Here is a 27,231-nt window from a genome sequence, read left to right as displayed (position 1 = left end):
CATAATACATTCAACTAAATTTATACTTAACTAAAGTGCTTATATTGTCACTATTTATTTTGTGAATTTTATTTTGTTAAGTATTTTTCATAGGAGAATTTTTTTCTTGGAGTGAGGGGTTTATTCACCACTTAGGCATAAGTTATCAGACTTTAACTGCACATATGAACCTTATAAATTATAGAGTCCCACATAAGCTATTCCTGGGTTAATGTCACTATTTTTTAAACCTGATTATATATATATATATATATATATATATATATATATATATATATATATATTTACTTTGCTTTATTTGTTCCTTTGCTGTTTATATGCAGGAGAATGAATGCTGGTGTAGGATGGAGCATGAGAAGCATCAATTAATCATTAGTTTCTGATTACTTACAATAATCATGTCCACAGGAAAGGGGAGCTTTCAGGACTTTAGAGATATATTGAGGAGATCACAGTTGTATGGAAAAGAAAATCCTCTAATTGCTCCTGTTCTGACTAACAAGATGTCATCTTACTGAGTTATAAATTCCATTTCAATACTTTTCAAAACTTCTATTTTTTTAGAAATAAATTAAAGCTAGGAGAGAAATTTTTTTTTGTGACAAGGTCTTCCCTGAGGCCAACTTTGATGTAATTTTTATAAAATCTCAGTACATATGAGAAAGAAAGATACCTTTGTGTGTTTGGTGAAAATCTACTAAAGCTTGCAGATCTTACTGGAAAAGCTGCCTCAAAACCTGTAATTATGACTCCCAGTAGTGTTTAGGGACCTTTTGAATTAACATGAACCTCTTTCTCCAGAAAGGATGTGCCCATTATAATACTGTGTTCTGCAGGCTACTCTTGTATGCAGCTAAGAAGTTTTATACAATATTTACATTAGGCCTCATTCTTATAATTACACCTTTCCTTGAAGCTACTAGAAGTATTGAGAAAATGATATTTTTCATTTGGAATTTGTCTTCCAGCTAAGCCTGGAGTTTTTCCAGAGAATAGTTTGTGTTCTTTCCCCCTCCATAAGCAATAGTGTAGATTTAAGAATTTAAAGACTGAGAAATCTTAAATGCTATATCAAATAAGCAGAATTCTCAATTGAGGAACTCTTAATTGTTTGTGCTAATGGTAGTTTGCATAACCCAGATAAATTGAAGCCAGGAAAAACTTGAAACTTTATTTGAATTTAGCTCTCAATTTTTCATCTTTTTTTCCCTCAGGCTAAGTCTCAAGAGTTTAAAATGAGCAGTGGAATTCAGATGATTTGATATTCTCTGTTATTCTTTCTTTCATCATCCACTTTTTGAGTTGAGAGTAACAATAAAATGATGGTAACACAGAATAGGTGAAACAGGGTGTGATTGCTTTGTATAATGCATAATTCAGTACTGGATAACGGACGGATCTGTATTTAACTTGTATTAGCATAAAACAAATTTTGTATCTTTTATATTGTTGCATTATCCATGGATCAATAACACAGATGTGCATATTTGCATGGGTGTGAGTGAGATCTGCTTTCAATATTTTGTCTGGTCAGAGAAAAAAAAAGCAGTACACAAAGTGGGCTATGAACATTCTGTACTTGGCTCCAAAAACCTTATTCAAACAATGCATTGATATTTCAGTCGCATAATAGGTAGCAGGAATCATTATCAGTTATTATGCATCAGGATGATGGGTTGTTCTAATGCCTCAATCATAGCCTTCCAAACAAATATTTATATTGTACTACTTACATTACCAGGTAATAGGTGGTGTACTAAATTGATTTTTTCAGACTTAATGGTGAAGTATTCTTGCAAAGATGAACCAAGAAAATTATCCCGAAATAGCTGATTTATAGTACATTATTAAAGGCTATTGAAGCCGTTACTGTAAAGTCCTATGAATAAATTTATGTTTTTCAGGACTCTTCACACATATCTGAAGTCATTCTCAACTTTCTGGACAAAAGTGTTTACTTTTAGATTGATAAGTAGGTTTAGTCATTTTTATCTCTGGACCATTTTCTGGTGCCACACATAAAACCATGTACAGGCAACTGGAGATAAGTTAGTGAACAATATAGATAAGATCCAAGCTGACGTGGAGTAGCTGTATTTATAGAGCACTGAACATGGGCCTGACATTGATCTCAAGTCGTTCTCACAGCAACTGTATGAGGCAGTTATTGATATTCAACTGATATTACAGATGATGGAACTAAGGCAGCAGATGGTCCCAAATTCCCCCCTTAGAGTGAAAAGTGATAGAACCTGGATCCAAACCCTGACAAGGTAGGTACAGACTGTAATTTTACTCTGCCATGCTATTGCAGTGAGGCCACAATGGAACTTATAGTATATATGTATGATGACGATGACAATAAATAAGGAAATAAGTTATGGAGGTAACGTAGATGATTTAAGGTAAAAAATCCTAATTCTGATCCTTTAGACTATGTCTGAACTTTCAGAAAATTAGAACTTGGAAAAGCAAAAACCATTTGGGAAACATTTTAAAAAACTTTAAGTATCATACAGTATAGGAAGATAAACCAGGTAACCTTAGGATACTGACTGTGCTTTGATGAGCTATTTCTCTATTTCAGATCCTTAAAAAGGCAGAATTTTGCTGCCTGGTGATGAGTACATTTTTTTCTTCCTCTAATTCACTTTGTATTTTATTGGCCAATTTCTCAGGAGGTATAAACTATGAATAAAGATAGTTTCATCTCCCCTTACTTTGAAAGATATCCATATTACATATGCTTTCACTTTCACCTCATTCCAGACCTCCCATGCCAAGGAGATGATTGGGTCACAAATGTCTTAGATAAGTAAGCTTTGGGAAATAGCCATGAGAGATATTTTATAACATCTCTGTACTAGAAATGATAGGCTAAGTAGCACTTCAGTGACATATAATTTCAAAATTTCAGTGTCTTAAAAAATAGAAAGTTGTACTTTGTGGAGTTCTTTAGAGACTCATGCTGATAGAGACTTAGCTGTTTTACAAATATACAACATATTTCAACTATATCAAAGGAGCTTACTGGGTCACCTCAACAAGGGAGAAAATATCAAGCTTTTTAGGTATATATCACTCACATCTATATGCCACTGGACGAATCTAGGAATATGGCCCCATCTGAATTCTAAAGGGCTACAAAAACTGGGATGTAAATTTTGTTAAGAACAATATTTATTTCTCCTGATATGCTACATTCAACTCCTCTGGTCACACAATATTACTTTGCTCTTTCTACACTTATGACATACTAAACACTTTCCAAATGAATCCAGTCAATTGTAGCTGACATTCTGAGTTCAGACTCTAGAATCCCCAGATGACCTGCACTGTTTTCCATACGCAATTTGGAATTGGCATCTTTAGGTCTAGAAAAACAATGAGCTCCAAAAAAAGATTTTCCATCCACTCAAGAGAATACTACATAGTGGTAATACAAAGACAAGATCTACAATAAGTATTACTATGTGGGAAGAAGAAGGATGGGGGCTGCAATATAGTTTCTGGAACATTATTATGTCTCAAATCCCAGTAGATAGATATTGTGTGTGTGTGTGTGTGTGTGTGTGTGTGTGTGTGTGTGTGTGTGTGGTGTTGTGGGAAATGTTCCTTAAATGAAATCAAATTTTTCTCCTTTGCTACTACTCCCCTCTTCTTCATAGTTTCTGATTCTATTGCAGCATATTGTTTCTGTTCATTTATCCTCTTTGGCTACATCTAAAATGAACATTAGGAGGAAATAAGCTAATTGGAAAACAAATAACTTTTTCAACACACTTCATGTTGTATGAGGATTCTGTTTCGGGTGCTTATAGACTTGTTTAGTCCAGACTTATGTATTATTTGACAGGTCAATTTTCTAAAAAATATAATAGGTTTGTTATATTTATGATTCTAGTCCATTCTGCATCCTAGTAATACCTTCCAGTACTTTCCCAGCCATAATTCTCAGATCAATTCTATTCTGCTTTCTGCCTTTGTATCTGTCTCTCCTGATATAAAGAGTTACCTTGAGAGTGTCAGGGTTTCTCTTAATCATATTTTGCCCTGAGCTAAAAATTTCAAAAACAGGCAAAACTGATCTATAGTATTAAAAGTCAGGACAGTGGTTACCTTGGTGGATAGGGACACAGAAATTATGAGGGGAATTTCTCAAGTGTAGGAAACATTTTATTTTCTGATGTGGTTATACAAGTGTATTCACTTTGTAAAAATTAATCATGCTAAGTATGATAATTTAATTTAAAACATTACTTGAAAAAATATTAATTAGAATTTATCTTCCTTTACTAATAGACTACCTAATTCAGACCTGTTCTCTAAGAACAATAGGAAGAGGGGACAAAAACATTCAAATTAACACAAAATTAGGTAACAAGACAGTGAAGAATTACTGGTCAATATCCTAGAAAAGAAAATAACCAGAGTTGAGTGTACATTTTGGCTAGATTTCTATTAAAGACATCTATTGTATTTTAAGCAGACATCAGATGATGAGAAGTTGAGTAAAATTGAGCTAGGCAAGGAAGATATAAATTGAAAAATTAGCAAAATTAGAGGCAGTGCTATCTTTGTGATAAAGGTCTGCATGTTAGAAATAAAGAAGATGTGGAAATTATCCAGTCCTCTTAACTAGTGAAAGTCAGTTTTGAAACCCTTCATACCCTGAGATACTAGTGTAATTTATGATATAATTCTTGGTACCTGTCATAGGCTGCATGTTTGTGTCTCCCAAAACATGTCCTAATCCTCAATACGATTGGTATTTGTAGGTGGGGACTTTGTGATGTGATTTGGTTATAAGGGTAGAGCCTTCACAAATAGAATTGTGTGAGTGCCCTTATGAAAACCCCATAAATCTCTCTCCCCAATGCCACACTTCTCCTGGACTGATTGTCTGCAAAAGATAAGTTGAACCCTATTTGGAAGAATTCAAAAGTATGTGGCACCTCATATTATCTACAAGTTTTCATAGACAATGTCTTTTACTCTAAATACATAAAAGGAGAGAAAATCCTATTCCTCAAAATAAATAGAAACAGTAGACTATAAAAAGAAATCTATGGAGGATCCAAATATTTATCAGACATAGGTTGAAACGGAGTATGGAAATGTCAAATGCTGAAAAGATATGGAGCAATGAGATCTCAGACACGTTTTCATCTCACTGGGAGGTGTTTAAAATTGGAACAAACACCTTGAAAAAAAACTTGGCATTATTTTATAAAATAGAACACCACTACTTCCTTACCTCAATGATTTAATTACTTATAACAATACTCAAGAGAAATTCAGTCAGGAGGCAATCTAGGATTTGTGGGCTCTGAAGCTTATGTAATATTATGCAAACTAATGAGCAACAGTAATATAAAATTATAAATTCAAATTATGTATAGTTCTTTGGAAACAACTTCAAATGAGACATCTGAAGGTTAATTTTCATGAATTTTACAGTAAACTTGCCTGAAGCATGTTGAAAGGCATTAGCAGAGAAACAATAACCCAAACAGAAGAAGAAGTAAAAAAAAAAAAAGTACTGTGTAATATGAGCAATATGGTTAAAGTAACAGGAAAAAAACAAGAAGCCAATGAATTCTGACTTTTAAGCATTAAAACAAAATATGTTTACATATAATGAAAATACCACAAACTGCACACATTTTCAGTGTATAGTATGAATTTTGACTATGTATATATGTGTGAAACCATCATCACAATCAAGATGACAATATGTCCATCATCCCCCAAAGACTCCCATACTACTTTTTAGTCTCTTTGCCACACTTGCCCTTTCCAACCCTTCTCCAAGAAATGAGTGATTGCCATTATTTCACTGTAGATTGGTTTGCATTTTCTTGAGTTTTATATAAATGGAATTATGGAGTATGAATGATATTTTTATCTGACTTCTTCCACTCAAAGTATTGTTTAACGATATTAATAGTATTTTCTAATCATAGTTACAATTTCCAAGAACAAAAATCATGGGTCCACTTAAGGATAACCAAAAATATTGTTGAAATCTGTTAAAGTTGATACATTTTCCCAGGAGGCAGCAGTGGCTAAGATATAGAACAGAGATTTTGTTCTTTCCTAGCAAAGAGAAGCAAAAAAAATATTAAAGAGGATTGATTCAATGAACCACTTTAAGTAATCATAGGCTTCTTGTGGATACATGGATAGGAGAACGCTGAGAAATACTTCATTTCTGGTCCTATTTGCCTTGACAATTGCTTGAGGTAAATCTACCAGTGGCATGTAAACATATATTTTTATGAGAATTTCCACAGCAAGGTATGCCTGTGGGATTTAAAATTCAAGTTCTGCCATGTAATATATGTACAAGGAGAAATTACTAAGCTTCTCAGTTCCTCAGTTTACCTGCTATCAATAATAATAGTAATAATAATAACAATGTCTGCTATCTTTTAGTTATGGTTTGATTGCATCCACAAAGGTTCATGTCTTTGATTTCCAATGTGACAGTATTATAATGAGGAACCTTAGTAGGAGGGGCATCATTAGTGTGAATTAATTAGGTAATTGTGAGTTATATCCTTGATGTAGCTTTCAGAGGAACCAAGTTAGTTCCTTTGAGAGCAAGACTGGTTCCCGAATCATTCCTTGCCTTCCTTCTTCCTATATGACCTCTCCCTCTTGGATGTTCTCTTTCCATGATGCCATCCATGGTATCATGAAGTAGCCAAGGGGGCTGTCACCAGTGGATGAACCTGTGGCACTGCCTAATCTTGGACATTCAGCCACATAACTGGGAGCTAAATATCTTTTCCTCATAAAATATCGAACTTTGGATATTTTGTAATGGCAACAAGAAAAATGGACTAAGGCAGTACCTATCATATTGGATTATTGTGAGGACTGAGTATATGTGTGAAGAGCTTGTAAGAGTGGCCGGCACACTGTAAGCTCTCAGTAAAGGTTAGCTATTCCTGTGACTGGAAGAACACACACACACACACACACACACACACTCACACACACACACATTTTAACAATGGGTTCCTTTGGTTGGTGGCTATTAGAAATTTTTATTTTGATCTGTGATCTCTTCTACATTTCCTAGATCTCTCACAAGGGGCACATAAAATGAGGTCATCCTGATAGTTTGACTAATCTAGTTAAATATTTCTGAGAACCAATAAAAATATTTCTGAGGGTAGAGAGTGTGTGAATCCCTCAAATAATGGACCATGCCCTCCACTGTAAAGGCTGGAAAGTACTGCATCTATCCTATCGTATTCCTTCATGATGTAAGGTGGGAAGTCTCAAGAACTCACACCTCCACAATCAGGGAAAATTTACCTCCCATTAGTGTAAATTAGAAAATGCTTCTGGCAAGTGGCCAATACAGTCCATCAATCAGAAAAGTGAGGTTGGGTGCTTATTTATTAAACAATTCAAGTATCAGTTGCAAACTACCGTCCTCTCAGAGTTTCAGTAATCCACACTTTCTCTTTCATGTTTAATATTTGGAGCTGCTGCTGTTGCTCCTGCTACTGCTGCTCTGCACCACTTCAGTTGATTTGAAACAGAAGCAGCAGGCCTGTATGATGTAAGGCCACTTAATGATTAATTAGTGTCTCTCTTATGCAGCACATGGAGGATGTTCTTGCTGGAGTCATGATTAACTTCAGTGTCGCAGATGTTGGAGCAGTTACCTCGTAGCAGCGCTGTGTTGTCAGTTGATATGTTTAGATATCTTTATGCTTGGTGATTTAATTGCATCACCAGAAAGTGTTTGCTTCCTATTATCCTTAAAACAACATCATCATGGAAATCCCATAGATGCTTATGGAAAAAAATAGATGTAAACACATTCAACATAAATGTAGCAGTGTGCCGGTGCTATTTATATTCATGTATATGTATATATTCATGCATCTTTCAAGGTTTTTCTAGAAATCCATTTGTGTAATTTATTTGAAAAAATGCAAGACATATACACATATAATATATCTCAGGATTTGTTTATTGTGGGACTGTATTCTAAATGTATAGATGAATTAAAAGCTCAAGAGCAGGGTTAAAATTTACAACCAAAGGAGCTGAGAATAGCTAAAAACCAGACTGGTTATAAATATGAATGATAAAGACCTCCCTTCATTCTCTTCTTATTATTTCTTTGGGTATGGTCTCAAACATTTGGGTTGCTGTAGATACAAATTCTAATAATCTACATGATATTGAAAATCTGACATTGTAAAAATATATTACAAGGCATGTGGCTTAAGGGAATAGGGCAATCAGAGGTTAGATCATATGTATAGACTTTAAAAAACATATGACTCTTTATTTTCCATCTAGCTTTATTCACTACATTCCCCAAGTTTTAATACTTGCTTAGGACAGTGTTACTAAATTTAGTGGTGTGTGTGTGTGTGTGTGTGTGTGTGTGTGTGTGTGATTTTTTTTTTGCATTTTATTCAAAGTGCAATGACAACTTTTGTTTTTAATGTGCTATATACTTTCCCCTTACATGTTGTAAAAGGGAGGGAAAAGACATTTTATAGTAGCAATAATTCCATATTTATTGATGATGTTACTAAAAATCACTGTCATTGAGATATGCAATGGAAATGAAGCAATGGAAGAAACTTGTTAAATTAGAGTCAATTTCTGTTAATCAGGACTCAGATTTATACAAATTCCCAGGAGACTGAGGAGAAAATGAGAAAATACAAATAAAATGCCTTTGTAAACCAAACAATGTTACATAAATTGAAGGTGGTTATCATTAATATTATCATCTTTGCAATTTGTTTTCCTCTGGATTATTTTGATTTCACTTCATAAAATGTAATTCTTACAACTAGAGTTAAATGTATAAATTTCTATTGGCCTTTTTCAGCATGTCATACAAAAAGAATCATAGAGTATTTACTTTTCTGGAACTGGCTTCTCTCACTTAGAATGGTGTATTTGAGATTCATCCAAGTTGTTCTATGCATCACCTGTTTATTCTTTCTTAGGTTATTGAGTATCATTTCATTGTTTGAATGCATCACAGTTCATTTATATGTCAGTCAAAAGATATTTGGGTTGTTTCCAGCTTGGATGATTACAAAGCCACTGTAAAAAAAAATTGCACATTTTGTTTAAGTATATTTGTGTAATGCCTAAGAATTGTATTATTGAGTTGTATGATAAGCTCATCTAAATTTTTAAGAAACTACTAGCATATATTCCAAAATGACTGACACTTTGCATTCCTACCATCAGTGTATGAGAGTTGAAGCTTTCCAGTTTTTTTATCATTGATATTACAACTGTAATAAAACTTAACATTTTCATCTACTGATAGTTATACTCTGGATGTAAGAATATCTGAATCACTTAAAATATTTTTCTCAATGTATGCGTTGTCTATTAATTCTCCTACTAATTTGTTTCAAATAACAGAATTTCTTAAAAAGATCAATTACTCTTGTATAGATTATACTTTGTGGGTTGTATTTCAGTCATTTTTTGCCTGAATCTCATGGTCATAAAGATTTGCTGCTTTTGTTTTCTCCTATAAATTCTGTAGTTTTAGGTTTGTCATTGTAGTTTTTTATAGGTTCAAGGTAAAGTTTGAGTTAAATTTTGTATGAGGTATGAGGAATGGAAGCAATACATTTACTTATATATGAGTTTTCAATAGTTTCGTCATTCCACAAAAAAATCTGTTTTCAATGTGGAATCATATTTGTACTTTAGTCAAAAGTCAACTGACTGAATATTTGTATAATCTTGTAGAATTTGTGCTCTGTGATTTTGCTAGTGACAGACTCTCTCATTGCTATAGTTTACAGTAACTTTTGAAATCAGATTCAACATCCTCAATTTTTTTTTTCTTTTTCACAGCCATTTTGGCTATTCTGGTTTCTTTGCCTTTCAACAGTAAATTTTTATCTTACTGGTTTCTAGTTATCTAGCTGGACTCTATTAAAATTATTTTGAATATATAGATCATTTTTTCACAAATAATATCATAATAGTATTGAGTTTTCTAATCTCTAATTATAGTGCACCTTGATGTAGTTTTTTTTTCATGATTCTCATGTTAGAATTTGCTGAGCTCTTTCAGTTATAGGATTATATTTTTTATTTTTAAAAAATTAACTCCATCTCATGGGATCGGGCCCCAAATTCCTTAATAGGACACCTATAGCACCAGAGTTAAAATCAAGAATCAACAAATGGGACATATTCAAACTAAAAAGTTTTTTCTCAGCAAGAGAAATAATAAGTGAGGTAAATAGGGAGCCTACATCCTGGGAACAAATTTTTACCCCTCACACTTCAGATAGAGCTCTAATCTCTAGAGTATACAAAGAACTCAAAAAATGAAACAACAAGAAAATAAATAACCCAATAAACAAATGGGCCAAGGATCTGAACAGAAACTTCTCAGAGGAGGATATACAATCAATCAAAAAATACACAAAAAAATGCTCACCATCTCTAGCAATCAGAGAAATGCAAATTAAAATTACTCTAAGATACCATCTCACTCCAGTAAGAATAGCAGCCATTATGAAGTCAAACAATAACAAGTGCTGGTGAGGATATAGGGAAAAGGGTACACTTGTACATTGCTGGTGGGACTACAAATTGGAGCAGCCAATTTGGAAAGCAGTATGGACATTGCGTGGAAAGCTGGGAATGGAACCACCATTTGACCCAGCTATTCCCCTTCTCAGACTATACCCAGAAGACCTAAAAAAGAGCACACTACAGGGACACAGCTACATAAATGTTCATAGCAGCACAATTCACAATAGCTAGACTGTGGAACCAACCCAGATGCCCTTCAATAGATGAATGGATAAAAAAAATGTGGCATTTATGCACAATGGAATATTTCTCAGCACTAAAAAATAACAAAATCATGGAATTTGCAGGGAAATGGATGGCATTAGAGCAGATTATGCTAAGTGAAGTTAGCCAATCCCTAAAAAACAAATGCCAAATGTCTTCTTTGATATAAGGGGCGTGACTCAAAACAGTAGAGAGGAAGAACATGAGAAGAAGGTTACCACTAAACAGAACGAGAGGTGGGAGGTAATGAGAGGGAGAAGGGGAATTGCATGGAAGATGGAAGGAGACCCTCATTGTTATACAAAATTACATCTAAGATGGTGTGAGGGGGAAGGAAAAAAAAGAGAGAGAGAGAAATGTGTCATAGTAGATTGGGTAGAGAGAGGTGATGAGAGGGGAGGGGAAGTGAGGGTGGATAGGAAGAGTAGCAGAAGACAATAGACACTAGTATGGCTGTATGTATAAACATGGCTGTATAATCAATGTGATCTTGCAATCTGTACACGTGGAAAAATAAGAATTCATACCCCATTTGAATCAAGTATATGATATGTCAAGATCATTGTATTGTCTTGAGCAACTAATAAAAAAATCAACTTTGGGCTCTTTGCTATTATTTCTTCAAATATATTTTTCTCTCTCTTTTCTCCCCTTTCACTAATTCCAATTACATGAGGCAGCTGAAAGAGCTCACTGATTTTGTGGGTGTTTTTTTCTCATCTTTTTCATACTGTTTCCTTTTGGATAATTTGTGTTGCTATGTCTTTTTCTCTACATCTGGTCTGTTCCATTCTGAATCTTATCCAGTGTTTTTTGCTTGTTTGTTTTTAACCTCAAGCTTTTTATTTTTATATCTAGGATTTTTATTTGGATTTTATTTAACTTTGCAAAGTGATCAACTCGTGCTCACATTTGTATTGAAATGGATAAAGATCTGAAATAACCAGAAGATATGGTCTGTGAGAGTCCTGGACATAGAGGTTCAAAGCTTCCCCCTACATAATTACCCTCCTGAATCAAAGTTAGATATTAATATTGGATTTTATATGTTCACCAACCCCGAAGCTCCCCTGAGGTTTGGTGTCCAGACTTTTAATTGCAGTTTCATTACATACACATGATTGATTAGATCATTGGCTTTGTGATTGATCTAAATCTCCTTTATCCCTAAACAATAAGCAGACTACATCAAAATCTCCAATCTTTAACTTTGTGGTTGGTCTTTCTGGTGACCAACAACATCCTGAAGTTTTCTAGAAGCCAACCAGGAGTTCCCCAATTTGCAGTGAACTCAGGCCGTCCCAGAACTTATGAATAACCACGACTCTCCTAACACTGTGGAAGTGGAAAAGTTTTAAAAGCCCCTTCCAGGAACCAGAGTCAAATACCAGTGAATTCTTTATTATAAAGCACTAGCCATCATCAGCATTACAATGAACTTGTTCTGTTTAAATATTAAAATTATGAAAGATTTAACAAAACCGGTTTCTAACAATTTTTCACTGAGATTTATTATCACATTTGGGTACAAAGCAATAAACTTTAAACTTTTGAAAACAAATTTCAAAGCAATAAAGTCACATAGCTAACCCCCCAAACAGAAAGGCTTCATTTCCAAGTATTATTAATTCTTGTAAAGTATGTTCCAGAGTTACTAGAAAGAATTCGCAAGGAGAGAAGGGCACATCAAGTACAAAAGAACACATAGCATCATATCAATCTCATAGCAGTAACCTACTTTAAAAAGTAAATATATGGGGATGTTGGGTACTGTTAACTGTTTTAAAAGGTCCCAAACTAAATGAGTAAACCACTGAAAACTTGTGGTAACGTGTTGTTAAAAAAATAATTAATTGAGGCCAGGTGTAGGGAAACACATTTGTAATCCCAGATACTGGGGAAGCTGAAACAGGAAACCCAACTCAATGTAAATCATGGCATCCTAGACAAATGAAACTGCCAACTAACCTCTTACCAGCAACTTCACCAATTAGAAATTGTCAATTAACCTCTACAGGAAATTTGTAAGGCTATTACTCCACCTTAATCAGTTATATTCTTGTTCTTGCTTCCATGAACTTTGTGAAACTTTTCCCTTGCATTCCTTCATTGGAGCCCCAGCCACTCCTGTTCTGGTGCTGCCCAATGAATCAATGTCTGCTCAAATGAACTCCTTACATTTCAAGGTGCTTAAGTTTGTCTTTAAACAGTGTTAACTTCTCTGTGTAGAAGCTATCTGAGTTTTTGGTTGTTTTTTTGTTTTGTTTTGTTTTGTTTTAAGAATGATAATCTTATATATGTTTCTTTGAAAGTGGTTTTTGTTAAAATCAAGACTGATACTTTCTACAAAATTTAAGCTGAACTTCAGTCTTTCATATTTATCAATCTTCATTTAGAAATTCAGCCTCTGCAAATACTATTTTAGGGGTTTTACCAATTATGATAGCTTAAGATATATCTTTGCTGATAAATGCCCATAGGAAGCTTCTGAAAAAAAATTCAGCTCTAACAATATAAAATCTAAGGCTCATCTAAGAGAGAATTTCCAAGGTGGTCCTCTTTTGTTCTTGACCTGCAAATGCTTATTGAGCATATATTTTGTTTTCAAAAGACTATACTAAAGTTTTTCTGCAAGAAAAGTGTTGTAGGACTGATCACACAGGCACACCAAAGACAGAGGCATAGGCAGATTTATTGTCAGGCCCTCAGATGGGTGGCTCTGGGCAGAGAGAGAGAGAGGGGAGGGAGGAAGGGAGAAGAAAAAGGAGAGGGAGGAAGAGCAGCAGCAACTCCCCCTTGAACATTACCACTTGTAGGCCAGGATCATAATGGACCCTTAGGGGAGGGTTTAGCCCTAGCTACTGGCATAGCAAGCATCACCTGATTTTGTTTCTTAAGAACAGAGAACAACAACGTTTTTTTTCTATTAAGGAGAGAACAAAGACCATCAAGTCTCTATCTCCTGAGAATAAGAGTAGTATTCATAAAGTTGGGGTGGGGTAAGGAAGATGGTTGTAGTTATGCCAACACTTTCTGTGATCAGGCAATGTGTTTTATTTTTCTCTACATTCATAGGAATATTTGCAGAATTCTTGACCTTCTAGTCCTTCCAAATAACAATATATTCCCAAGACAGTCTTTTCTGAGTGGGGTTTGATATGGTTGTATTAATGCGATTTCCTAGGACCTACACTCTCAGAAACAAAAATGCGTGTCTCTAATTTTCAACAAGTCACACTCAGTGTACACTTGAGTAAATAAAATTAATTATGCAAATAAACACACATGGGAAACTGAACAGTGAAAACTGTTTTAATTTAGTGGATTTGTGAATCTACTACCAATATTCAAAAGAATATTCTTTCATATTTTTAATAGATATGTAATATCTAATGATCAAAAAGCATATCTGGATTATATTTCATTAATTTCAATTATTATGATTTTACTCTTATACATAAAACATAAAAGTAGTTCTTAAAATAAGGTCATGTTAACTTGCCTTATAGTTAATGTTCTGTAATACTGTAAATGGTACAGTAACAAATCATGCTTAAAAATAGGAATACTTTCAGATGTTTCATCTGAAAGAATATTTCTGTCACTGGCAAAAGGTTCTCTTTATTTGACTGGATATAAAGATTGTCATTGTTGCTCTTTAATATAATTTTATAGCCCCAAGAAAACAAAATAATCTCTATGAAATTTATTAGTTATTTTTTATTCGATCTGTGCAAGCTAAAATAAAACCTAAAAAAAGTAAAGTAAACATGCATAAATACATTTTCATGCATGCAGGCATGCATGTGGCCACCTATGTACTCATACACAAAACAAAAAAAAATCACGGTTTAGGTGTGAGGATTTCCCCCAAACTCTCATTAATGCAGGAATATTCACAAGTAAAGCTATTTTATTAAGGCAGCTGTAATCTAATCAGTTCTTCATAGTTTGAATAGACTTCCTACTGGAAGAAGTAGGACACTTGGGATTGTGCCCTGCAAGAGTGCATCTTCCCCATGCCCCTTTTCCCCATCCTTCTCTGCCTGCTCTAAGCAATTTTCCTTTTCTGGACCCTTCCCCCATGATGCACTGCCTCACCTTGGGCCCAGAGCAATGGAGTTGGCCATCTGTGGATTGAGACCTCTGAAACCATTAGCCCCCAATTTTTCCTCTTGTAAGTTGTTCTTTTTTGAGAATTTTGATCACAGCATTGAAAACCCTAAATAAAACAGGAAGGAAGGTAGTTTTTATTCCCTTCCACACTGAAGTCATAAATGAATGCTCTGGGAATTGTTTGTCTCTCTTGAGCCAAATTTCTATTTTTAAACTTCTCCTTTGCGTAGGTCATATGGTGTGTGTGAACTCTAAGAATATTCTGACTTATTGCCTCTCTGATAATTCAGCTGGAGCCATTTCTATTTTTAGTAAACATCTCTGTCACGTATTTGAGATTCTACTATGCTTTAGGAGAGTGTTTTGTTTCACAGTGAAACGATCTTAGCTACATGAAACATGATTTTAAGTGGGTTTGTCTTTCATACCATCAACACCTCCATTATGAAATAATGGTCATTTCTAAAATTCTTTTTTGTTTAAAAAGTATATTCATATTATCATAACAGTTTATACATACAATTCATATCATAGCACAATATAATGGTATTTAAAGTCTACTACAGTAATTTTATGAGTAGATTAAGGATGAGTGTAAGAAAAGAAAACAAGTTTTAGCAAATGAATCAGATCAATTTTTTTAATAATTCCAAAGTTTTCAGTAACTATGGCTTTTAAAATTGCCTAAAAATATCATCTATGGTACACATTTTGTTTTTCAAACGTTACTGTTCCTGTAAAGGGAGCTGAACTAACAAGTCACATATTGGGAGAGGTTAGCTTTATCCGCCCTGATGTGATCCTTGAAGCTTCTGAACATCAAGTGTGTTTTGTTCATCATGGAAAGAAGCTGATGACTTCAGTGAGAATGGAGCCTGGTTGGAAATGAAAGAAGAAATCATGATACCTTGCAGGTGTTTCACTGTTATCTTGTTTCTAATCCATGACACAGCCATACATGATTCCAACATGAAGAAAACTTACCACTTCGAACGTGATAAAGTGAAAATAACACATGACTCCATGTGGAAGGAAAACCAGAGAGTCTGTCACTAACCAAGTCCCATAAAGATGCCTGTGGTATGCATGCATTTGATTTATACACGTTTTATTTAATGCATTCATATTGATCTATTCAGCACAACAGAAAGCAACAGAATGGCAAATTACCATATATCTTTCACCTGAGTCCATTTCATATATGTGTACCCATAGACAGAAACATTTATTTCAATATTTTATAAGACAATTTGGAAGGCAAAAAAAAAGTTTGTTTTCTGACCAGTCATTTGAAGATTAATAGATCTTAAATGTTTATTACTCATCATTATTGTAGAGGAATTAAGGTGATAGTTTTGTCTATTCTGCCATGGTTTTCATAGATTCATTATGCAGCTCAGAAAAAAACAGAGTGTATTTGCATATTTTGTTAAGAGACACAATAGAAATGGAAAGCAATTCTGTGGCATAAATTATTTTTCTCCTCAATATAAACATTAATCATTGACTCAAAAATTATAATAAGCCTATTGGTCACTTTTGTTTTTCCATATTAAGACTCTTACAAATATTTTTGTACAGTAAACAAATTAGCTGAGTATTATTCCATTTGACCATGTATCTAGAGACTTCCAACTTCTTCAACAAACTAATTTATGTTTTGACTTGAAGTTTATCAATTTAATGACTTCATTCCCTTTATTAAAAATGATATATTTATTTATATTTAAAGTTCATGATGTGAGCTTAATCGATATTTTTGAGATGTAGAGGAGAATCTTATTTCAATTGCTAGAACATTTTCTTCTTCCAACATAGACTTTTTAGGTCAGAATTTTTTTCCTAGCTTTGAAGATGTAGCATGAAAGTCCTCAACGTGCATTATGAACAGAATTTGGAGACTTTATTTGTAAGGAGCCTGCTTTTGTGACTGAGTTGTTTGAGATGGTAAAGATGTAGACTGAACATGAGTAGTATGGGGGAGGTCTTGATTTAGCATAATAATGCCTTTGGACCAAGAATTAAGGGAACATAGTATTGAAAATGTGGACTAAGAGGTGAGTCTTTTAAAAACTTAATTAATTAATTAATTTTAATTAGGTATATATGACAGCAGAATGCATTTTGATTCACTACACGCAATTGCAGCACAACTTTTCATTTATCTGGTTGTACATGATGTAGTGTCACACTGTATGTGCAGTCATACATGTACCTAGGTAATGATGTCAATCTCATTCCACCATCTTTCCTGTCCCCATTCTCCCTCACCTCCCTACCCTCCCCTTTGGAGGTGAGTCTTTTCATATGAAAGTTCTCAATCTTGTTTTTGCTGTCACACATGGATATGTATTAACCCACACCACAACCCTCTGCAGGCTTGCCTACAAATGCAACCTCTTTCAATAGGCATTTACGAGATTATGTAAAGCTATAAAAGGAGATTATGTAAATTTATAAAAGGTTATAAATTACAGCTAATAGTTCAGCTATGTCCCTGTCTTGTGATTTATTTATTCTGTTTTAAATTTTTGGTAGGAAGCTGGAAGAGACTGTGTGAAATTCAATGGGATTTTTGCTTTTTTGTTTGTTTTGGTGTGACCAGGGATTTAATCTAGGGACTCACACATGTTAGTCAATTGTCCTAGTACACAGTGACATTCCTATCTTTCAACAAAACAGTTCTTATAGATTTAAAATTTTCCCGTATCATCATTGACAAAAGAAAATGAAACAGATGCTGTATATGTATATATATTTTAAAACACTGAACAGTATAAAACTTATTCTTCATTTTTCCCACTTGAAATCACATAGCTCTTATTCATAAGTCTGGCTTTTATACATTTGTATAGCAAGAAAGAGGAAATTTCATGTTACTGTTAGAATATCAGTACTTTGAAAATGTAGATTTTTAAACAATAATATGAATAAATTTATACCAAATATTCATTGATCAATGATTGACCTGATTGTATAATTCCAGGTATTGAATCATTAAAGAAAACTGCTCAGAGCATCATTCTCATTCTTGCAAAATGTAGAGGTGGGTGTTCTTACTGCTTATTTCTTTTTCATCTATCATTTTCTTTTCCATTTACATATTATTTATATCAACAGCTGTATAAAATGAAAGTAAGAGCAGAATGAAAACTCATAACAGTTTAATAATTGATATTCTGAGCAATATATACAATAGGGTATGGCATGAATAACATTTGTTTCTATCTTTGTAATTATATCCTGTTATCATACACTAAAGTACATATAAATTGTAAGAATAATATTATTTGCCAAAAACTCTTCCCTTTTAATTTTAATATGTTAAAAGACGTGTGTGTATGTGTGATTAGCCAGTTATCTATAGAATCCTTAGGAACTATTTCTTTAGTAAGAGCTTTAAAATTTACTCTTTCCAATTTCTAATGGATAACTTTTATTGTTTTGCTGGAGATCAAGGGCATCTGAGTAGTGCTACCAGATCAAAGCCATTATCTTACAGCACAAATTCTGAAAAAACCTCCTCCTTCAAACCAACTAAACCAAACATTTACATCTCCCAAATCCTTAAAATTCCTTGAGAAAATATATAATCTATCAGACCATAAGAAGAAGAGGGGGAAGAAGAGGAGATGAAGGTGAATAAAGAGGAGGAAATAATGCTGATTTTTTTTCCTCTACATGATTTAGACTGGGGTAGATAGTGCGATTTTATTGAAGACCTAATGATGGGAGATGTTCTTAGAAAAACTATCTCAAATTCAGAAGAAAGAGGGATGAAAATTAGCAAAGAGAATGAAAGAGAAAGTTAATACCTGGGTATCTGGTGCAAAAGTTTCTGCTAATAAGATATATAAGAATGAAAATGGATAGGGGAAACTAAATTACATACAGAAGGATTGAAGTAAAAATGTTCTCTATTCTCATGAGATAAAATCAAGGATAAGATTCAGTTTGCTGGAGAGACATAAAAGAAATAAAATCCTAACTTGTGATACAAATGGAAACTAGTACAAATTCTAACATAGAAAAATCTCATAAAAACTAAGTAAAAGAATAAGGAATTAATTTCTAGAACATACATAGAGAAATTAAAAGTGGTATTAATTTTATGATAGGTAAAATTATATTAAGTCTTAATTTTTGATAGAAGTAATACAATGATAAAAGTAATGCCACTTGATATACATTATTACAATGTTTTTAAACTATGTTTTCAAATCTTCTTCATGTAGTTCTACAATTCCTATCATCTAGTTCAACCAACCACATTAAAGCTTTTATGAAAAATCTTTTTCCCATTTTCTTATATTTGAAGACTTAGATGTTAAAGTATCATTAAAACAACAGTGAAAATAGTAATTATTATCACAATCTTTGTTATCCAAAGAAATTATATATAAATGTACTTATGCAAGCAGACTATTTGATATTTTCTATACTTGTATGAATATTTACACCTTCCCTTTCAACACAAATCTGTCCCTTTCTCCCCAAAACCTACATCATCATCTTCATCAGTATATGTTAATGTATTCTTTAATTTTCATGTAAAAGTAACCATGGATATAAATATAATTTCACATACAAATATTTTTCTTTAATTTCTAAAATTACAATAACATTTTTGGAAACATACTTTTATACATGTCATTATTTCTTACTCAAAAATACTAAAAAGGCTAGGTCATCTGATATAGTTCTAATTAATATGCAAGCTTCCCTTTATATAACTTTAGGTTCCACATCCATGGATTCAACCAATAGCAGATAGAAAATATTAGAAAAAGATGTTGGGTCTGAACTGAATATGTACACATATTTTTCATGTTGTTATTCTCTAAATCAGGGCAATTAACAACTTTTAGCATAGTATTTTCATAATAGATATAATATATAACCTAGAAATGACAAAATATATGGAGAAATGATTCTAAGTTATCTCTCCATACTAGGCCATTTTTGATAAAAGACTCAATATCTGCTGCTATTGGTATCCTTGGGAAGTTTGGTTTGCATAGTGAGATAGTCAGGAATCATCATTAGACAACTTTCAAAAAAATTTTTTTTCAATTATTATGCAGGCAGAAGTTATGAAATTGTAGCAGGATTTCAGAAAGTATTTGATATTTTCTATACTTGTCTGAATATTTACGTCTTCCCTTTCAATTATCTGATATATTTGCTGATCAACTTGGATATTTTTGTCTAATGATTTGTTTGAGATGTTATAAAGTTATAGCTTTAAAATTTAATTTATATGACTTTACAATCTTATTTAAAATATTCCAGGCCACTTCAATATTCTTAGGCAGTGCTGAATTTCATGAGTTAATGATATATTGGCTTAAGAAGAATTTCCTGTTTTCTCTTTGGTGTGCTTTGCTGTTTTTGCAGTATGCCTCTAATTTTATGAGAAAGCTGCATGGGAAAAAAATGTGGCAGTGTGAGGCTGTGCACCAAAATATCTTTCCAATAAGCTATCTGTCTCATAAATAATTAAATTATTTTTCAAGAAGCAAACATTTAAGAGGAGCAGCAAGCAAAGGTTTGTTTGAATAAATAAATAAATATCAATGCTCTTAGTCATAGAGCCAGCAACACCCTTCTGTTACTGCTCAGAGTTCACTGCATTTCCAACTTATTTCCTGGCTAATCAAAATCAGAAAATTAACCCAATTGTGAGGTTTAAGTTTCTTTCGGATGGTAGTTATAATGTGACCTCAGTCTTGAACTGCATCACCTTCTCCTGCCCTGTGTCTCCAGAGATCATATTCCAACATGGAGTCTTAAACCCTCATATTCCAGACACAGCCAGCTTCGTGGTCCTGAATTACTCTTTCCTACCCTTCTTTGCTTAAAAATTTCTGCTCCTTTTTCTTCAGATCCCTCCTACAGTGCTAGGTTCTCTATGACACCTTCAAGTCTTCTACCCTAAACTTCAGCTCATTCCTCTCTTCCACACTTTCTCCCTTGCACATTCTTTTCTCTACCTTGTAGAAGTAATCACCTTTAGGTGTATACCCAGTGAAAATATTTTTTTTTGTTTGTTTTTTAGTTTTGAAGTAAAACTCATGCAGTCTATTTTTTCTTCTCTGTAAGTGAACTTTATACAGAACCAGAGACACATACAATAGGAAATAAAAACAGATAAATCTTACTACACTTCCACACACCCCTCCCCCTGCAAATAGTGGGATAAAAATAGGAATCTTTCCAGCCAAAAAGGAGAGTTGAGATTTCATTCAGTTTCTTACCTTCTATGCACAGCAGGGGGACAATGTTATCTGAGGAGCAGCAGGATGATCTCTTCCTATAGCATTGACTCTGGAGAAAGATGGGATCCTTTCATTAAGCCACAGAAACATGGACACTTCTATAGTGGGATACACAATAGCAGCAAGGTAGGCCAAGGCAGAGACCTGCAGTTTTAGACTGCCCTAGAAAAAGACCTTAAATAACTTTCTGTCACTCCAAGGGAGGGAGAGGTAAAGCCATCTGCTTCCTTTAGTGGTGGCTAGACCAGTACTCAGAAATTTATATTTTGAGACGCTCCAAGTAAAAAGTATCAATTCTTTTAGAATTCGCACTTAAGGCCAAACATTTATATTTTACACCATTAGGAAAGAATTCTACATGCAAACTATAATATTACAAATGAGTTTCATGAGCTGCTCCAAATTCATTTACTTTAGGAGACATTCTAGTGATTTAAAATAATAAAAATTATTAAGTGACATTTTCTTGGATTTATGAGGGTCTCAGAGGAGGTGAATACTCCAAGGGACTTTAAAGCAAAACCCCTTCTTGTATTATATTTTAAAACTACTTATTTGGTTGTACATTTCCTCTTCTAAACCAGGAGCTCCTTGAGGTCACTGGAATGGAATGAAAAACACATGGACCTTGGTATGATTTGACCATGTGTTTAAGTACTGGCTGTGCGACCTGGAGCAAGTTATTTAGCATTTTGAGCTTTGTTTTTGTTTAATCTGTAAAGCCTTCTGGAAATTATTCTTCATGAGCCTGCCAGAAATGGGACATATGGTACTTACTTGTGAAATGAATTAATGAAATAATAAATTTATTAATGACGCTTTGTAGGAAAATATTTTCAAAGCTATTTGTTGTATCTGCATGATGCTGAGTAGAAATAGGATATGTTTAAATGTAATGTGCTTTATAGTCTTGTTCAATATTAGGGCTAAAAGTTTAAAGACAATTCCAGAGCATTTTATCTCAACAGTGATAAGAAGAGGGCATTCCAGAGCCATCTGGTTCTATACATACTAAGTTGTCTCACAGGGAGCTAATGTGGGGTTTGGAATTTTTTTAACAAACAATATTCTAAAATTATTTCTATTTAGTTATGTTTTAGTGCAATATTATTAATTATTTCCCTCTAGTCTCTAGATCTAAGTTTATAAAGAATTTTTCAGTTGCATGACTTTATTTGTAACCAGAGGTAGCATGACTCTTTAGGGCAACTGGGATCTGATATCAGGTCTTTGATCAACATGCTCCCCCACGAACCTTTATGGCTTGGAACATGCCAGGGTTAGAAAGATGGGGCAAGGTTAGAAGGAATTAAATTGGAATGAGAGACAAAATGAAGAGAATTCATTACTTTTAGAAGCAAATTTTGACTCATTTGAAATGAATGTCTGTGATTATTCAATATTTGTTGGAGTCAATGAGTCACAGGACAGAGAAATGAAGATACACAGGGTAACTGAATATTTTATAGTTAGCTGGTGTCTGTAAGGGTGGTAAATTTAAAAAAAAAAAAAAAAGAACTAACTTCAAGCCTTGAAGACATGTTTGCTGACAGAAGCTTGTGGAAAGAGACTGACTTAAAAGGAGCTACTTGTTTGGAGCAAGGAAAAGTAGCTATAAAGACAAATATTGTCGGAGTGCAAGGCCTGTGGTTAAGTTCAGATGAATGAACACATCACTTTTGCAATCATAGGAAGAGAGAAGACTAAGCAGTTTTGTTTGAGAAGTAGGGAAAAAATATATGTGGAAGATTTATGAAATAGAGTGAGCACTTTTAATGAAATTGCTACTACAAAGCTGGGCCTAACTTTTTAAGTCTAGAAAAATAGTAATTGTCCCCTTCTACCAGTTCTCCTCTGCTGCATCAGCGGACCTGGTGAAGCATTTTGATAATCAAGAACTTAGTACTTCCCCTGAATTCCATCAAATAGGCTAGCTGCAAAAAGTCATAAAGATTTTCATGTGGATTGCACTTTTATACGAATAGTATTATATTTTGTTACTGGTTCTGATATATTGTAGTATAAATTTTCTTATAGTACCTTGAGAAAGGTCTGTATGTTTTCAGTCCAGAGAAAAGAACACAAGCTCATGCACACACACACTCACAACCAAAGTCCGGCAGGATATTCTCCCAAATGCCTATTTTAAAACTTCTTTCAATTTCAAATTTGAACCGTACACATTTTGATATATGCAAAATTGAAAAAGCCATTAACTGAAAGACATTTTTTTCTAAATGTTTTTATCAGAACTTACATAAGAAGATCTGTCTCATTATTAAATATAAAACTTCACTATTTCTTTACATCTAATGATAAATGATATATTACTGGGGAAAAGTGTCATTTTTTTTACATTACAAAATTGGATGAAATTTGAACTTTTATTCCTAAAAATAAGATGATTAGATTGCAGTAATTGTCTCATAAATTTTAGATCACATCTTCAAATGGCAAATCTATCATTGTCTGCTACATATCACCCAATTCCTTTTGTGAAATAATTAGGAAGCTGGAATGCTATTTTTTTCCATTATGTCATTTTGCATGGCATGAAAAATGTAAAAAGCACTGAATATAGTATCTTATGTTGGAAAGAGGCTAAAATTGAAATGAGGAGAAACATGTTCTATTCAGGATTAAACAAACTAATGCAAGACCAAAGGCAAAATCATTTAATATCTAAATGCTTTTATCAATTACAAAATAAAGTGACTGACCTAAATGATCCATTCTATATCTAAAATCAGCTCAGCCTTTATCATTTAGGCAAATACCCAGGCATCATCCTCAGGATCCTGAGAGTCATTCTAATGCTTAGTACCGTGAACTGCCAGTGTGATACTCCCTTTAGTAATTGTCTCTGTTATAGTCTTTTGGTTTCCACAGTTAATGGATATAAACTTTCATCTCTTGCCTTCACTTCTGCAGTGCTTTCTGATCTGCTTCTCTCAGGTTTCGGAAGTGCTGCTGATCTCCAGCACCAGCTTTGGAATGCAGTGGTGTGATCTCTGTAATACAAAAAGCTAATGATGACATTATCTCATTTAAAACAATTTAATAGATCCGTCTAAATCTTGAATTGGCTTTTCAAAGCACTCCATCATTAATTTCTCTTTGCCTCTCTTTCTAGGATCAATTCCCACAATGACTTTGGCCCAAGTCTTGATCACCTTGACCTTCTTTCCTTTGAATGCACTACTTTACAGTTTTCTGAAGATATCAGGGAGAGTATATCTTGACATTTTTGTTCAAGTTGTTTTTACTCCTTTGGCTGCCATGCTTCCTTTGGTGAATCTGCCTGGACAATCTCCCTTTAAAGTTATCTTATGCACCATTATGATCAATAAGGCATTCTTGCTCTGTATTGCTTCTTGTAACAATAATCGACTATTCTCTTGTGCTCACTGCTTTGTGTTTATAGCACGGCACCTATTTTCATCTTATTGTCATGTATGTAATTATGTGGACCTCTATATAAATCTATCATATATTTCTATAATTATTCTCAATTTCTTGAAAATTAGAGCTAGTTGTGTTTGCCACTTATATCAAAACTTATGAAAATTATGTTTATAGGATGTAGACTATTCTTCACACACAATTTTTGAAGGGTTTATACATTTATTAATATTTTATCAACTATAATTTTATTCATATATATTTATATAGAAAGAAAGAGAGGAAATAATTATGTAACGTTATTCTCAAAATCTGAAAAATATGAAAACATGGATTAAAATGTATATGAAGTTGTCTGTCCAGTGATTGGAAGATTAGTGGTTAGCTCAATTTTCCTGGACTGTTTTCTGTTGCTATTAAAAATAATACCCGAGGCATGGTAATGTGTAAAGGGGTTTATTTAGCTCACAGTTTGGGAGGCTGAAAGGCCAAGATCTAGTCAGCTTCATCAGTTGGGCTTCTGATGAGGTGTCATGGAAAATGGCATCACAATGGCAGATGTAGCAGAGAGCACTGCTACACCACAAATAGCACATGGAGAAGAGAGTACTTGGCAAGACAGGAAGTCAGAGGGATTCAGAGGCTAGGATTAGTCTTTTTATAATAATTCCTGTAAAATCTAAATGAAGTCCTTTGATAAATACACAAATCCCTTTTAAGGGCAGTGCCCCACATTACCTAATGAACTCTTACTTGGCCCCATCTCTCATAGGTTCTCGTACTTCTCAAAATGGCCACCCTGAGGACCAAGCTTCTCATACACGAACCTTTGGGGGACACCCTCAAACCATAGTTCAACTCTAGCATTAAAGATCTGGTCTTATAAAATGTGAGATAAACTTAGGGTCATTGAATCACAGGCTAACAAAAAAATGTGATTTTCACTCTGAAAACTGTTTAAAATTTCTGTATAAGATGTTAATTTAACAAGAAATCTAAAGTCTTCCTGGCTTCCACAGTGTACTTTTTTAAAAACTGAACTTTTAATGACTTTATAATAAAATTAACTTCTCATATGTTCTTACTTAAGATCTTAGATTTAAATACTTTTTTATCTTTTGTTAAATATTTATTTCTTTCTGTTAAACATATTTTTGTTTGTTCTGTGGAACTATATTTTATCAATGTAAATAGAGGATTCACACTGAGATGTGTCATGACTACACGTCACAATTTGAATATGGAAAACAATGAATTAGTATAAAATACTTCATCAATAAAATTTAATTAGCTTATAGTTTGAAATAATAGTATTTTGTATTGTTTTTCTGTTAGTACTTATTGGCCAACAACTCTCTTACTCAATACATAAAGAATCTGATAATCAAGCATAAACATACATACACACATATATAAATGAAATGATGTTCCAAAGGTTTATATTCTAAGAGAAAAATAAAGAAAAATGTATTCCAATGTTGTAATTGTTAGAATACAAAAGAAGATGCAGTGATCTTTTCATGGTGATATTTTTGTAGGATGTTTAAGACTTACAATTCACCTAGCAACAAAGGGAAGGCACTTGTAGGGCAGACAATAATTGATACAAAGACCCAGATGTAAGAGAATACTATCTTCAGCTGGTCTAAGGTACAGATTTTATATCTAGGGCTGATAGATTATTGAGCCAAAAGGGATAGTTATAAGTGAGTTTATGGAGAATCTTCCTGCGATGCTAAGTGTAGACCCTATGCAGTTTAAAGAAAAACGAGTCATTGAAAGCATTAACAAGGAAGAGACATGTCAAGTATGCCTTTAAAAAGGGTTACCTTGTAAAATGCTTACCAATGTTGCATTGTATGGAAACTTATAAATGAGGAAAACTTATGGGACTACTGCAGTACTTCAAGTGAGTTTGATGCAGGCTCACATTAAGCCACTGGAGACAGGAAAGGAGATAAGATGAATACCTGAGAGACTGAGAGGTAAAAATAAGTTAGTGATTCCTTAGATGAAGGAGATAAGAAAAATAAGACAATACAGTGGCTTTGGGCTAGGGAGACATTGTGTATGTTAGTGTTTATAAGGGAACAATGGACCCACAATCTGTATTTTAATTTTTGTCCATTCTGATCACCCAATCATCATAAGAAGGCTACTCCATCTATATCCTACACTCACATTTTAAGCAAGAAGAAGGATGAAAGCCAAATGACAAAATCTAAAAGAGAGTCTTTTATACATTCCTGAACCTTCAGTTCATCATTTTGGAAGATCTCCTGGACTTCCATAGGCACATGTGATCATAAAGATAGAGTTTTTTGTTTGTTTGTTTATTTCTGTTTCAGCTCTATCCAAGGGCTATAGTATATCTCCAGGTAGAACAGGACACCAGCGTTTCTTATTTTCATTCTTCCCCATGCAAGAGACAATTCCAGATAAGCATTTGCAATCCCTTCATCCAAATACTCTCACAGGTAGGGAAAAGGCTCTCCTTCAGGGTGGCTCAGTAAGACTAGTGGCCCCCAATCACTCTTGCTCCACTTCATGTGTAGAACTTACATTCAGTGCAGGGAAAGGAGGGCTCAGAATTTTAGGGACTGCAGCC

The 27,231-nt window shown here is 33.7% G+C and overlaps 1 protein-coding gene across 5 annotated transcripts in view; it reads left to right on the top strand.

Annotated features, from left to right (window-relative positions):
• Nucleotides 1-27,231, top strand: part of LOC144366018 (uncharacterized) — a 248,072-nt gene that overhangs the window by 107,598 nt on the left and 113,243 nt on the right. The window contains exons 3-4 of one of the 5 annotated variants that reach the window (XR_013424812.1): nt 17,930-17,989; nt 24,355-25,678. The exons of 3 other annotated variants lie outside the window; for them this stretch is intronic. The gene's annotated coding sequence lies outside the window, so the exon portion shown is untranslated. Of the gene's footprint in view, nt 1-17,929; nt 17,990-24,354; nt 25,679-27,231 lie in introns of those variants that run through there. One more of the 5 variants, XR_013424811.1, reaches the window with a different exon arrangement.

Source organism: Ictidomys tridecemlineatus, chromosome 8 (genome assembly GCF_052094955.1).
Source record: "Ictidomys tridecemlineatus isolate mIctTri1 chromosome 8, mIctTri1.hap1, whole genome shotgun sequence".
NCBI classification, from domain to species: domain Eukaryota; kingdom Metazoa; phylum Chordata; class Mammalia; order Rodentia; family Sciuridae; genus Ictidomys; species Ictidomys tridecemlineatus.
This window is presented reverse-complemented; position numbering and strand designations above follow the sequence as displayed.